The sequence below is a fragment of the Vanessa tameamea genome, chromosome 16, assembly GCF_037043105.1.
Source record: "Vanessa tameamea isolate UH-Manoa-2023 chromosome 16, ilVanTame1 primary haplotype, whole genome shotgun sequence".
In the NCBI taxonomy this organism is placed as follows: Eukaryota; Metazoa; Arthropoda; class Insecta; order Lepidoptera; family Nymphalidae; genus Vanessa; species Vanessa tameamea.
The window spans coordinates 1,322,125-1,338,590 of NC_087324.1; the positions used below are offsets into that span (position 1 = coordinate 1,322,125).

The window sequence follows — 16,466 nt, forward strand, 5'->3', positions numbered from 1 at the left end:
TTTTAACCAGTCAAATGTCAACTGTATGCATACATTTAAATTTATTTATTCTTCACAAGTAAAAAATCAAGCTAAAGGATATATACATAAATTCCATTTTTACTTATTGTTTAAAGTTAAATTATGATCTTATAATTTTAAATTGTATTATGTACTGGTAATACTAATTAGTTTCATTACTTAGTACATTTTTTTTACTCATTTAACATTTAAGCTTAGAGCCTTTTTAAGAATGGGGATGACCCAAGGGAAATAAAAACTTAATCCCCAAGTTTATTTAAAAAAAAATAGTAGCATTGCCCCCTTTAAGTAGTTACTCATATTCATATATATCTCAAATTAAGCCTAAAGCTTGTGCTGGGAGTAGGGGTCGACAATGACCCAGAGAGTCAGGATCGAACCTGCGACTCTTTACATCGCTAAGCGGCCTTTACACCATTGCGCTATGAACGATTGACGCTCAACTATTTATTTTAAATTAGACTATAAAGAATTAAAAGATCTTATCATTTTTCAATGTAAATATTTCGAAGGTTAAAAATGAGTGCAGTTAATCTATTATGTACTAAAATTAACACGCTACGTTTGACCTGATTGTAAAATTAAAGAAACAAACTATTTCGTAATCCATACCCAATGTAGGGTTCCATACAGGTTCCTTCCCGTTCTGTTCTCTTGAATAAAGGACTATTTGTGCTTTGAGAAACAATTGTAAGGTTGTTAAAGACATACATGGCTATACAATGGCATTCATCAGGTTAACAGAGGAATCTCTTTTGTCATCTCATCTCTATTATCTCAGGTATTTATACATACTAATATTTACACGCAATTTCCTTGTGTATATAATGTATTAAATTTTATTATGGAATGTAGGATATCATTCATTTGTTGATTATTCGTTGAATTTTACGAATAAACAATAAAAACAAAAAAGTAAAAAATATATCTTTACTTCGCAGCTTTAACAAACGCTCTAAAAAAAATGATTCCTGGATGTTATCTTACAGAGTATATTAATAGCGTAAGCCGATTTTTGTCCCAGTGATTACGGAATTTAGCTGCACGTAAAAAATCAGTTATGGTCTCATTTTAAAGACCCGTAGATGTGCAGAAAATTAAAGAGAATTCTTGATTGCAATTTACTAAATTGTTCGTAACAACCACAAATAATTAATTTTAGAGAGCGGAAAAAAGTTACGAGTGAGCGTAACTACGGCTGTATGAGAAAAACAGTGAAAAACGTAAACGAAATTAAATTAAATTGATATCGACAAACTCCGATTCGAACTAAAACAATTTGACAAACTTATTATTATTATTATTATTTACACTTTTGTGTCCCCATTTAACCAAAAATACACGTATAAACTAGCAGCTAAATAGCTTAAAAAATGCTAATAGAAAAGGTCGATCTCAGTGTTTGGAGTGATGTTGACGATGAATTTACTGAGTTATTGATACAAATTTTATAAATATCATGCGGTGAAACTTGAGATCTATCTATTAAGATGCTGAATGTTTTTTTTCATCCATAATCAATGCTCCAGTTTTAAGATATTTTGAAAATAGTAAGCGCTATTTAGGCGTTCCGCAAGGACTGTCCTCTTAAGGATTTCTTTTAAATATGGTTTCATTATTTCAGCGTCGAATGTAGATGAGTAACATGCATTTTATAATGAAATGATATCAAAATAAAACCCGTCATAGGTTTCGAAATTGTAAAAAAATTAGAAAAGAATGTTTAAATTATATTGGTCTAATAATTTCTCTATTAATGAACTGCAACCGCACGAGCCGGGGCAGAGCGCCAGTACACTTATATTTAACAATTATCAGTTAATAAAACTTGCGACCCTATTTATAAACTTTAATAACGTAAAGTAACAAAGCAACAATCGGTATCCGATATAATAATATAGCGGCGGACATTATATTTAAAAAAGTATTACGTTTAAGTCTGATTGTGGACTCGATATTATGAAACGTAACATTGTTAACCGATATTGGTATCCGATAGGATACCGAAAACCAAGCATTTTTACTATTAATTAACTTTCGCCAGCAACTTAATCCACGTTTGAGGCTTTGTGCATTTTCTTGATTTTAATTTTTTTTTATTCAGGTTATATTTATGCCTAGTATAATAAATATTCATTAAAATCCGCATGTCCACAATGCGCCAACAACCTTGAGAACTAAGATATTACGTTCCGTTTGCCTGTAGTTACACTGGCTCACTCACTCTTCGAACCGGAACACAAAATTATTAAGTATTGCTGTTTGAAACCAGAATATATTGTTACCTTTTTCTGCGGGTATGGATTTGAAGAAAACAGTTTTGTTATATAACTATTTAATTGTAGAAACCAAAATTTATAAATCTTACTATAAGTTTAGTAACTTAATTTAATTACAGCTTTTATACTATAGATAATTAAAAAATATGCGAGCTAGACTCAGCGTGGGTCACTTGGGATAAAAGGAATGTTTGAAAATTTAATGCATTATAATTTATCTTATTAAATATTAAAATTTAAGCGCCACTGACGATTTAAAGATTGTATATTTGATTATTTAGTACACCGTTCGCCAGGCCGGTGTATAAGTTTGTATAAAAAATTAAAGTGGGTACATCACCAAATTTCCAGCTACATGTGGATATTGTTTTTATCTAAGGGAACAGGCATGCCATTCTTGGAGGTGCACCAGCAGCTATCTGGACACACTCAACCAGGAAACTGCAGCCGTCCACACTTAATATTTCAAATCCATGTGATGGGTAAAAAAAAAACCTCCTGCAATACGAAATATACAGGTTCAATAATCAAGAAAGTAACCAAGAGATAAATACCTTTAACGAGGGATGTAAGCAGTAACTTACCTTCTGGAGGTTTAAAGTCCTGCTTACTTTAAATGACGATTTCAACTCCGGAGAAACATTCCAATGGGTCGAAAACCACTGTAAATTACAAATTAAACATGACTACGACTTTCTGAATTGCAAACCAACGCATTTAAGCAAAAACAAGAATTAAAGACTTACAATTTTTTAAAGTCGGTAGAAATATGTTGTATAAAGTTTTTATCAAACTTCAAAACTCCATTATAAATACATTCTGAAAAGATATATGCTATTAAAGCACTGAAGTAATAATCAATCACAAATTAAGAAACTCAACTATTAAGGTAACTTACCGATATATTCAGTATATCGAATTTGAAGTTTGAATTCGGTGTTAAACCGAAGATGTAAAAATGCAAAAAGAACGAAATCGAAAGTTATTGAAATTTTGAAAGATTGCGGGAGTGTGGCCAGCATCACCACCAAAATTAAATAGGAATTATATCTATATTTAAATCAAAGAAATAATTATGGAATAATTATTTTATTTAATAAAAGCCAATTATAAGGCAAAATAAATCTGTCATAATAATATTCCGACATTTTCAAACAAGTACTAACCTTTAAATTGGATGACAGCTAATAAACTAATCTGAAACGATGCAAAATGACTTCCAACAAATACAACAAACGAATTAGATAATATAATCTAATTTTAATAATTATTTCACTGCACTGATAAAATAAATGTAATTTATTTTATTATTTAAATTCAAAGAAAATGCCAAAATCATGTATTGAGCAAGCAATACCGATTATGGGAAGTGGGAAGTGGGAAATGGGTTAACGGCACGGATTTTAGCGAATTGACACTTTTGTGACGTTTTATAAAATTAAAAAATAATAAATGTAACGATATAATGAGTGGATGGTACCTCCCCAGGCGGACTTTCACAAACCAATAAAAATCGGCAATTGCGTAACAAGCAGACAAACTCATTTGTACATTTATATTACTAGTCGAAAAGTAATTAACATAATAAAAATTAAAATAACACTGAATTTCAGAGACATATCAACTATTTCACTGACCCTATCTATTTAAATTGAATGTCAAAAGCAGACTGAAAATCCGTATCGCCTTTATAATGGTTAATTCAATTTTTTTTAAAACGAAGCTCATATTTCTCGAATTATCGTTTTTTTTTTTATTTACAGTCGGAAAAGACATCCAAATATTGTTTTAAAAAAGTTTGAAATTACGTAACCAACGCGTTCTATCGGGTTTTACCATTTTATTTATCAAATATGAATAGAAAAAAATTAATCGAAATTCAATGAAAAGATGAGAAGATTAAATGTTATATAATGATAATTTACTACATAATATTGTATCACGCAATACATAAGCGAACCTGACATAATTTACGTATTTAATCCTTTATGATTACAATCAATACAATCTAGATTATTTCGGGAAACATATTAAATAATTCAACCATATAATTTATACATTCGGTCCTAAATGTAATTCTGTACCAACTTCGCAATTGTAGTCTATGGTACACGTTAACAAGTTACCTTGTTAGTTTCTTAGTTGGATAAAATGTTCCTAGACAGCTGTGTTTACATCCCAGAATGTATTCTTGTTAGCGACTATTTATTCACAGAATTTATTTATCGAATGTTGCCATCCCTTAATTTTATAATATTTAGCTGGTATATTTTCTCACTATGACAATAGTTTTTTTAAACATACACGTGCATTTTTCATTAAGCATTTAGGTTACTGTTCTTACTTAAAAAAAAACTTCTGTATTTGGGAATAAATACTTATTTACATAAGAATTATTAACATTAAGTCCTTAACTATATAAAATAGTTAACTGTTTTAATAATTAAAAAAATATTTAATACATTGTATAAACCATGACCGCGTGTAATGGTGGCCTGAATTCTAACAGCATTTCCCCGTTGAATCGCAATTCAATTTGGGAATTACAGAATGATGATTTTATTTATCGAAATTAGTTCAATGGAACGAAAGTGTGAAATAAGCGAACGTTAACAGTCTAGCCAGACGTTCGTGCAATACCATTAAAATAAAGATTGTGTCACGCAATTCAGTACATTATCAAACATCACTCGGAATTTTAGTGTTCATGAACTGTCAATAGTTTTATCCTTCCATTCCAAATATGTAATAAAATATTTTGTTTGGTTGAACGCGCTGATCTTTGGAACTACTAGTCGGTTATGAAGAATTTAATTTAAGATTTGATAGTTCAAATCTTGAGTATGTTATATTTGACATCACACTACAGAACACTATAGCGGAGCAGGAGCATTCAACGCAAGTGAAAACGGGCGGAAGAGCTATTAAGGTACAGACTAACAGCTATTGGATATCAAAATAAAATAAATAAATAAAATACAAAATGAGCAAAAAAAATACCCAATTTTAAAAATACACCGAGGAAATAAGCAAAAGGAAGCCCATACAAAAGCATCCGTATTTTTTTATAAATAAGTGTTAAAAAAATGATATTTCAAATTGGTTCATAAATAAGGAAGTTCTGAGGCAACAAACATAAAAAAAAAAAAACAAAATACAATTGAATTGAGAACGTCATTCTTTTTTAAAGTCAGTTTTTAATGAACGAAAGTGTTTGAACATTCATAAAAGGGTATTGGGATTTGTTCTTGTGTTATTTATCCTTGTAATTTATAAAACGAGGCTGTTAACATTTTTAAGACCTCGTAATATAACGCAACCTTTAGTTGAAATTGAACTCGTAGAGGTAAATAAATTGAATTCACTTGAAAGCGTAATAAAATTAACCGTAGAAAGTCTACAGTACCAAATTAACCGCTACGCCAAAATAAGCTACGATCGTAGCACTAACAGTAATGTATACGTATTTTACTTGTTGCTAACCGTTGGTAACTTCGTCTTTACAATGAACACGTATAATGTGTATACATTTTTTACTATGTAGCCTTACCTTAACAAAATATACGTAAATAAATAGTGTTTTCGTTTAGCAGGTATAGCAGGCTTTTATTAGAAACACTGTTATGAAATTGTGTAACGGTTTTCCTACAGTCTGACAGTAGCTTGTCTCTAAACTTATTCCAGGGGTAAAAATATAATATTGTAATCCATGTAAATATTAAATAAATAAATAAATAGCTACTGGATTCTTTGTAGATATCAAATATACATTATAATAGTGTTATCCTAATAAATATACCATATTTTTATTACCATAACCGACATGCCAAACACGATAACAAACATAAGATGAACTTTTTCCAGGTAGGAAATTGATGTTCTCGGCTTTTATCTTCTATAAAATATCTACATGTATTGTATATATAAACCTTTTTCCTTGAATAATTCTGTATATTGCTTAAAAGTTCTAAGTGCATAGATGACGGGAAGCGACTTAGTTTTAGACCATGTAGAAAGAAATACACCTCGACTAATAACTACAGACTTGATTAAAGTATATTTTTATTTGATTCGAGCCGAGATGACCCAGTGGTTAGAAAGCGTGCATCTTAACCGATGATTTCGTGCTCAAACCCAGGCAAGCACCACTGAATTTTCATGTGCTTAATTTGTGTTTATAATTCATCTCGTGCTCGGCGGTGAAGGAAAACATCGTGAGGAAACCTGCATGTGTCTAATTTCAACGAAATTCTGCCACTTGTGTATTCCACAAACCCGTATTTGTGCAGCGTGGTGGTATGCATATTCCAAACCTTCTCCTCAAAGGGAGAGGAGGCCCAGCAGAGGGAAATTTACAGGGTGCTAATGTAATGTAATGTAATTGATTTGATTATATTTTGATTCGGAAGTGATATACAACATTTACTGTTGGAACCTTATCCGTAGGTCAGTTTTGAACATTTCACGAATAAGATACGAAGATAATTCCTACAGCACAGCCCTGTTGATCTCTTGACGTACTATCTTACTTCATTTTTTATGATATAGGTATGCAGACGTTCATATGGGTCACCCGATGTTAAGAGTTTACCATCGCCCATAGACATTGGCGCTGTAAGAAATATTAAACATTCCTTAAATCGCTAATGCGTTATCAACATTTAGAACTAAGATGTTATGTCCCTTATTCCTATAGTACTGTCTCACTCACTCTAAAACTGAAACACAATACTAAATATTACTATTTGGTAGAATATATCATTAGTACCCACCCAGAGGGACTTGCAGAAAGCCCTACCATCAAATAAACTCTTAGTTCGAAGGGAAAATAAAAACATTGTACGTATCGTAGTTGATGCAACAAATATGAAACTTTTTATTACATCACAATAGTTTAATTTGGAAACTTGATTCAGTTTTGATTTTAGTGTCGGCTTTATTGCGCCCAAAAAAGTATTATTTTGAATAAACAACATACATAATATATTTTTTTAATTATATGCTATCTTTTCTTTTGAATTGTTTAATTTAAATGTCCATCGAAAACTAAAAAGCCAAGCCAACTGCGAAAGATTCAATCTCCAGCGAACATTATCAAGAAAATGTGCCCTCGTTTTATTCATAAGCCGAGGTAATCGACCACCTGTTTCTGTGTAAATAATAGACGATAAACTCTGGCGTTTGCCAAAAATTTTCCACAAAATAATAGCAATGAAAATTATACTTGTTATCATTGTAATATATAACAACGATAAAAAACGTTTGAAGGCGCAGAATTTTATTTTCGACAAATCTCTTAACATTTAAATCGACGAAAAAACACCCACTGTGCAATAAATATATGTAAGTATCAATTTTATTATACATATATAAGTAGAAATTGTTATATAAAATACCAATACAAAAAACAATTAAAGATCTTTATCAAAAGGGTTCTTATTTAAAGCATCGCCACAAAAGCGGCAAGTGGATCTTTAGCTACGTATTAATTATTGAATTATATTATATTATAAATATATTTGTCTTCTATGACATAAATCTAATATATTACAAAATTACTATAAATATTTTACAATTAAAATATAACGCTACCCCTTGTTTCGAATGTGGATTCTAAGAAACTAAATTGATCACTCTTTTAATCCTCTTATCTTTCAGAGAAAGTTTTTAGCTAAACATTATCTATTTAATTCAACGTATAATGTAACTATGCCAACTTGTGGCCGGGTATGGTAGTAATCATATATAATTAATAATATTTATATATCCTCTATGAACATCAAATAGTACTAAGTCCATGCTCTTCGCTCGCTACTCCTTTTGACTTCGACTTCGTAACAAACGTGGGCAAATACATTTGATCTGTCAATACAAAGCTAAGAGGAACGATAGGGAGATTCGGAAAACGATCGGACGGGCCGACATCCGGCCCTTCTGATGTTAGCGGTCGGATGACATTAGCAGCGCTCACTTCCCGTACTATGTTGCCCTCTTGATCATATGAACAAGTCGATACAAGTCAATACATAAATTTGAAGAAAGTTATCGAGTTAAATTCAACGAGGATGGGCGGCACGCGGTCACGGCAAGATCGCTGTGCGTTGAGGTTATCATAAAAACTTATACATTACTGCTACACGGTGCACACGTCATGGAGACCAACCCTGACCGTAACCGTGTTCATGTCAAAAGGTACTCAGTGTGATTCCATCGTAAAACACAGACACGACATAGTTACATAACATAACAAGCACCAACACTCTCATTAACATTGTTTTAGTATTTCAGATTGTCATAGGTTCACAGAGCAATATCATTATTAAAAGCATTCATCGGGAATCGGTAATACAATTTAAATCATTAGAATAATTGACTTCGCCTCCGGGTGAGATTTATCTGCCTAGTTGTGGACATTAACAGTTGTATGAAACATTATAAATATATATATATCTCTTTAACAGATTTTAAACTGCTCTCCTGTGAAATTGACTCTTTTCATTTTAGCCTTTGTACACAAAATCCATCGTCTAATTAATATGCTATGTTATAATCTCTACATCGTATAAACCAAAGACGCTTTCGCCCATCTGTATGCTTAGATCTTTTAAATTACGCAACTGACTTTAATGTGGTTATCGTAAACACACAGAGTGATTCAAAAGGAAGATTTAGACGCATAATTCATGCATATTGTAGTATAGAAAAGCCGAGAATTTCAACATTCTTAGTCGGAAAATACAAGAATCTTTCCTTTTATGTTTGTTATTCAATCTAAAAGTTATATGTACAACATATTGTGTGAAGCCGGGTAACTACGTACTGTTAAATATTTTTTAAACATACATACATACAATAGTAATATATATATATATCTAAATGACATCAATGTTATCAATTGTATAGGTAAAAATTCCTTGTATTATTTTTTATGAAATAGATAGACGGACGAGCAAATTTACCACCTGATGGTAAGTGGTCACCACCGCTCATAACAACGGCGCTGTAAGAAATATTAACCATTCCTAACATCACCAATGCGCCACCAATCTTGGGAACTATGATGTTATGTAGTAACACTGGCTCACTCACCTTTCAAACCGGAACACAACAATATTGATTGTATGGCGGTAGAATATCTGATGAGTGGGTGGTACCTACCCAGACAGGCTTGCACAAAGTCCTACCGCCAAGTAAAAAAATTACTATGTTATGTAGGTATGTATATATTGATTAATTAAAAATCATACTAATATAATAATCACAATAGACGAACAGTTACGACAAACAACTAATTTATTATATCTCTGAAATTAACGCCGCGGCTCATGACGTGAATAATTAACATTGTTTAAATACCTGCCGAGCTTTGGATTAGCAGACGCACAACTATATTATTATTTTATCAACAATTTGCTATTTGAACAAATGTGGTTACATTTGAACCTTAACTGAAGATCACGGGTTCATAGCCATTGGAAAATGAGGACTTTTTGCAAGGTGGTAAGTTAGCGACCACACGTCACATATTCTACCATTTTGTTAATCATATTCTACTATTGCCGCAGATATTAAATTACTTTATAACAGCATCAAAACTTTATACAAGGAATGGTTAATATTTCTTATAGCGCCATTGTCTGTGGGCGATGGTGACCACTTACCATCAGGTGGCTTATTTGATCGTTCGCCAACCGACATCATAAAAAAAAAAACAAAATACCTCATTCTACAATTGAATTGAATTTTGAATTTGTCGTAAGGTTTCGCCGCAGATATTAAATAACTTTATACCGGTATCAAAACTTTCATCGCATCTCTATTTGCAAAACTACGAAATAAAAAAGTCATGACGTCTGTGTATTCAGCGATGTGAACGAACCATAAAACTTCTTTCATTCGTTCATTCACAATAAAACTCATTTCCGCGTGAGTGTTTGATGAAAATTAATTATGAAACGAAAACACTTCTCAATTCTATAAACACAATGCATAGATGTACCTTTTGGTAATATTTAAACAAGTAATTAGCAGATTATGCTAGTAACTTGTAGTTGCTCAGGGACGGTCCTTCATTTATTTGATGGTAGAGCTCTGTGCAAACTCAGTATATATATGCTCTACCGCCAATACTTACTAATGTTGAGTTTTGGTTTGCAAGGTGAGTTAGCCAGTGTCGCTTTACATGAAAGGGACAGGAACGTAAGTAGTTCATCTTAGTTCCCAGGCTTGGTGATTGATGTTGTAAGGAATAGTTAAATTTCTTAACGAACCAACCGTAGCGCGCCGTGGGCGATATGACCACACAACTTCTGGTGGTCCATTTACCAGTTCGCTTACGTACGTGCGTATGTATATTTACCATCTTAGAATACATATATTTATATTATAAGGCAGATTATAGTAAATATTTTAAAATGTAAAACGTTGGTCAACATAATTATGATTATATCCTTCTGGTTCCCGAGTTACGGCGATCAATCTTTAGGATTAGCTATATGAATAAATGTTACCCTCGAGTGCACTAAAATACACTCGTCTCTTATGTTTTAAGGGGGCAGCAATCTGTGACTTTACGAGTGAGAAAAATAGCAGGCGATATACCCGCGATTTGATATTGTCTCTGTAGTACGGGATTGTAAAAATATGCTATTTAAGAGCAAAATGTATTTGCGCTAGCTAAGTGGACAGTATTCAGATGCGAGGTTGTTATATCTAAATCTGAGATACTTTACTTCTTGGAAGCGCTTGGTCTTCGCACAATTGAGAACTCGAGCCCAGAGATGGGCGATATTATTTATAGGATAGGAGAAGGATAATCTTTCGTTACACGAGCTAATTTTAAGGCAAGGCGCACACGAAATGGATAGTGTTCTATTTTTTTTAATATTATAGGTAGGCGGACTGTCAAATGGGCAAATGATGGTATGTGGTGACCACCGTCCATAGTCATTGGAGCTGTAAGAAAAATAAAACATTTCTTTGCGCCACCAACCTTGGTAACCAAGATGTTATGCCCCTTGTGGCTGTTAGACTGGCGAGTGAGCCAGTGTAACACCTCCAAAGAACACAACAATAGTATTACCGTTTTGCGGTAGAATATCTGATGAGTGGATATTACCTACCCAGGCGGGCTTGCACAAAACTCTACCACGAAGTAATACAATAACTTCCTAACTCCGAGCTTTTGAGCATTTAAAAAAAAAAGAACATCTTTTACTAACTTAAGTATTGTATTAAAATCCAAAATCTCTACAGCATATAAGTTATCCACTTGACACGGTCTCTCTATTTTTAACTCGAGTTGTTTTTTATGGCATTGGTTGGCGGACGAGCATATGGGCCACCTGATGGTAAGTGGTCATCACCGCCCATAGACAAAGGCGCTGTAAGAAATATTAACCATTGCTTACATCACCTATGCGCCACCAACCTTGGGAACTAAGATGATATATCCCTTGTGCCTGTGTTTACACTGGCTCGCTCATCCTTCTAACCGGAACACAAAAATACAGAGTACTGTTATTTTAGCGATTGTATATAAAAGTAATAGCAATTTTAATAAATACAGACAGTAGCGCTGTAAGAATCAACTATATCATCAGTAGCACTTTATAAAATTATTCCTTGCACCAGCAATTCGCTTCCTACAACAACTATGACATGTCCCTCGTACCGATTTACGATCGATAATTCCATTTAATATTAATATACAAGTTGAAAATGCTTTCGAATTAATTAATCTGTAATTCATATAAATATATACAGGGTTATTGGTAATTCGATGTATTCCCGTTAGGAGGTAATAGGGGTGACTATTTGCAATAATTTTAACCCCCACATACATGATGCAAAAGTTAACCATTTTTAAATTATCACGTTTTTTAGATTTTTTCAATTTAAGTCAAAAATGCAACTTAAAAAATGTATTTAAAAAAAAGTATCAATTAAAATGTATTTTTTTTCTTTTGATTTGTAAAAACGATAAAACACTGGTTATTTATCAATATAAAAATAATAATCCGTCCAAATTTAAAAATGCGAGACAGAAAAAGATATTACTTCAAAGATTTTTTGTTTTTTTTTTTTACAAAAATGCCTGAAAACCTAAAAAAGTCATTATGAAACTTGTCCTGCAGATTATTTTAAAAACATAACCGTTTTCTTAGTTTTCCAAAAATGTATAACAACTAGGAACTTATTTCAAAGCAATCGAAATAAAATGACCACAAAGGACGCTGGTGGAAATTCGTATTCGAACATGTACGGATTCGGAATTATCAATAACCCTATATGTCTATCGTACTTAATATGTCAATAGCGCGGCTATCAAGTACTTGGTAAGTACATAAGGGTGGTTCTACTTCACTCTATTATTACCCTCAGAAAAGAAGTTTAATGGAAATGGCATATCCTATTAACATCGAATATTCAACATCGATTAATGGAAGATTTTTATTGTTTTTTTTTTTATATAAATTGTTTGTTTAATTAATTAAGCTCTGATACTCGGTTTTAATAAGTACTGTTGTGTTCTGGTTTTTAGGGTAACTGAGCCAGTGTTACTACAAGCATATTTCACAATGTTAGATGGTCTATCCAGGGAGTCTTGCTACCATCAAGTAAAAAAATAATTGCTTGTTGAGTGCAAGATTTGATTAGAAGTGTTTTATGAATGTTAATTTCTTGTGAGAAAGGCCGCCTAGCGATGTTAAAAGTCGCAGGATCGATCCTGACCCCTTGGGCTATTGTCGTCCCCACTCCTAACACAAGTGCTAAGCTTAAAAGGAGGGGTAATTAGAAATATTAGTAATTCCTTAATTAATTGGGGGCATTGCCTCTATGTAAAAAATGATCGTTACCATTTCTATTATACTCTGTATTAAGGCGATGCACCACTAAAGTAGGTACTTCTCACGTTACCAATGAGAGTAAGGTAAATATGTATGAAGTAGCTTGAAATAAAGTTAATAATGTATAATATATATCTAATATTATATTTCAATAGAATATTCGAAAAGATTATAAATAAATTATAGCTACTTTATTTATAATCTTTTCTTTAAAAATAAAAAAGGTCATCAATTTTCAATTACGTTGATGTTTATTTATAAATGTATTAAACTGGAAACAGATTGTATCCTTAACGTTGCAAATGCAAAAATTTAAGCCATATCGACGTGTTATTATAATATTAGCAAGAATAGACCGTCTGATGGTAAGTGGTCACGACAGGCCATAGACACTGACGCTGTCAGTTTTAAACATCCCTTACAATGTCAAAACTATGACAGGAGCACAAAAAAGAACTTTGTTGCTTGGCCGCAGAATATGTGAAAAATAGCTGATATTTACACAGACGGGCTTGCACAAACTCCTACCTATCACTAGAATAGCAAACCTATTGATTTTATTTAGTGGTAGGGCAGGAAGAAAAATCCGAACATAGGAACCATAGCTTTAAAGGTTTGCCGAGGCAGAATAAATCAATATCATCATCATAACTCTGATCTAGTACTGGTTTTTTTCTCGATAGAAATACCCAATACTTTTTTGCCGCACCAGGGAACCGAATCCGGCACCTTAAAAGTACAGTCTTACCACTATAACAATGTGGCTATAAAATATTTATTTATTTATTTCAGGAAAACTACAGCGTATAATACAAAATATAAACATTAAAAATTCAATATTCAGACAATGGAAGCAATTACCGTTTTCCATTGAATTATGCAAACTCAATATTAGTTAACAAAAGTAGCAACACACCGATAAAATTTAAAAGTGACAAAATAATGAACCAAATAAATAACAATACAAATTTATATATACATTATTAATGTCTTAAAAACAAGAATTGTTAAATGCATGCGTTAGAAATGTTTAATTTTAAAACTTTACATAATCTTTGAGTACAAAATTTCACTCACACCGGGCACATAAAAGTTTCAATTCGAGAAACAAAAGGCTGTATATCGGTTTGGTTAAATAAGAAAAATTCTATTGAATTATATGAAATGTTTTCAACCGCGTTAGCTTGAGTATATTTGAGTTAAAGTAATATTTGTCGAGTGGACATGTCTGATAAGATGGCTTTGGTCGGCTTAGCGGAGCTTTCAGGACTTTATATATGTGACATACCTTTACATTGTACTTTAAGAATACACTGTTGACTTGATTCGAAAAATATTATTTGTGTAATACAAAAATTGACTTCTATATAAGTATTGAATTAAATATAAAAAAATTATGCAACTAAATGAGACAAAATACAAATTCATGATCTATCAATACTTTTCGAATTTTAAATAGATTAATTATTTTAAAACTATTTAAAAAAAAAAATTAAAAAATAATGCAAAAAAGAAGCTCAGATCAAAGAAATTATAACTCCATTTATATAATTAACATATATATAAAAATGATCCATAATATATTAGTAATTCGGCTCACAATACCCATAGTAAACTTTTGAAATAATTCCATGCAATATAAATTTGCTTGCTCAATGAACACTCATGAGATTAGCCACCATAGGTCGCAATTGTACTTCCTTGGCCTAAATAATTCATTTATAACTTTATGCTCAAGAACTTATCCTTGACTTATTATATTTACGCTAGTCGGAACCTCATTTATACCTTATATAATTCAACCTTACTGCACTGCAACAAGGTTGCCTTAATGTAAATGTAACGCAACTCTTTAAAATATTAGATTTAAAGATTAGAAATACTTTAATAATTCAGTAGAGTGCAGATGATCCGGTGATTAGAATACAATCTTATGATATCCTCTCATTTTTTTAGAATATAACGAGTTTGAATTCAAGTCAAGCATCACTAACATATTGAATTAAAATTTATCTCATGTTAAGCTATCAAACGAAAATCCGGAAAATCTGGAAGAATGACCAAATGTTCTTCTTAAAGAGAGAGTAGGAGTTTGTTCAGCGACTGCTAGTCATTTATGAGAAGTTACTTTACTATAATATAGCACGATTTGACGCCCGCGGCTACGCTCTTGTTTTAGGGCTTAATCAGATTTTAGGTATTAAAATGTCCCATGTCTTTCCTTCGAGTTCAAGCTTGCTTCTTTCCAAGTTTGATCAAATTAGTTTTACCGGTTTAACCGTGATAGATTTACAGACAGACAGAGTTAATTTCATATTTATAATATTAGTATAGATTATCAAAATGCTTACTACTCAGTGGAAGCAACATTTATGCAAATACTTACTTCGATTCTTTTATTGTCTCTTCTATTTTGGACTAACTGGATTCAAATAATAATTTATATTGATCGGATTCTCTAAAACGGCTCTAAGCTAAGGACCCCATTAAGGAAATGCTCCTAAGCCGACATGCATCGGAAGGCTTTAATGCATTCAAGATTGAATTAGGTTATCCGTCAGAGCAGTAACCAAATTATGGCTCCTACCATGTAAGCCAAAGGTCACGAGGCGATCGGTCCTCTAATAATAGTAATTATGGTTTAATGGTATTTATCTATTTACTAATATATCCTGTATGATCTGTAAAATATATGTTCGTATATATGATTAAGACTTCGGTGCCTTTTGACCGATCACCGTGACAGTTTCATACTCGTATGTACGTATCTTTACCTTGTATCTTTGATGTGAAAGGTATTTTGGAGCGCCTTGCGATTATGACCGTCATCTTTTTAATGCCATTATGCCCCTCCGCCACATACCAGATTTTTAATTCAAATTAAATGTAGAACTATAAATATGTATATCTAACATGAAAATCAACAATAAAAGAAAAAAAAATATAGGGTTATACTTTAGAACTTATGCTTTTGAACAGACATTGGTTCCTTGGGAACAATTCCCTTGCGAAAATGCTGCGAAAAAAACTGAAGCTAACAAACGAGCCAAATATTCATGTCTTATTTGAATTTGTTCAAAAAGCTTCATTAAAAGCTTAACACCTCGCGATATTGCCTCCGCTTGTGACAGAAGGGCCGGTTCGTTGTTTCCCAAATGATCGAAATTGCGATTCAACGGAGAAATGCTGCCAGCATTCTTGCCACCGTTCCACGCGGTAAATATTTAAACTGTAACTATTTTTAATTCATATTTTTATATATTTAAGTACTTAATGTTAATAAAAGTATTACGAATAATTTATAATTTCTTTATGG

At 32.1% G+C, this 16,466-nt stretch overlaps 1 protein-coding gene across 3 annotated transcripts in view; it reads right to left on the minus strand.

The window, feature by feature from the left end:
* LOC113396155 (adenylate cyclase type 2-like) overlaps positions 1-16,466 on the minus strand; it is a 198,437-nt gene that overhangs the window by 112,779 nt on the left and 69,192 nt on the right. The window lies entirely within an intron of this gene.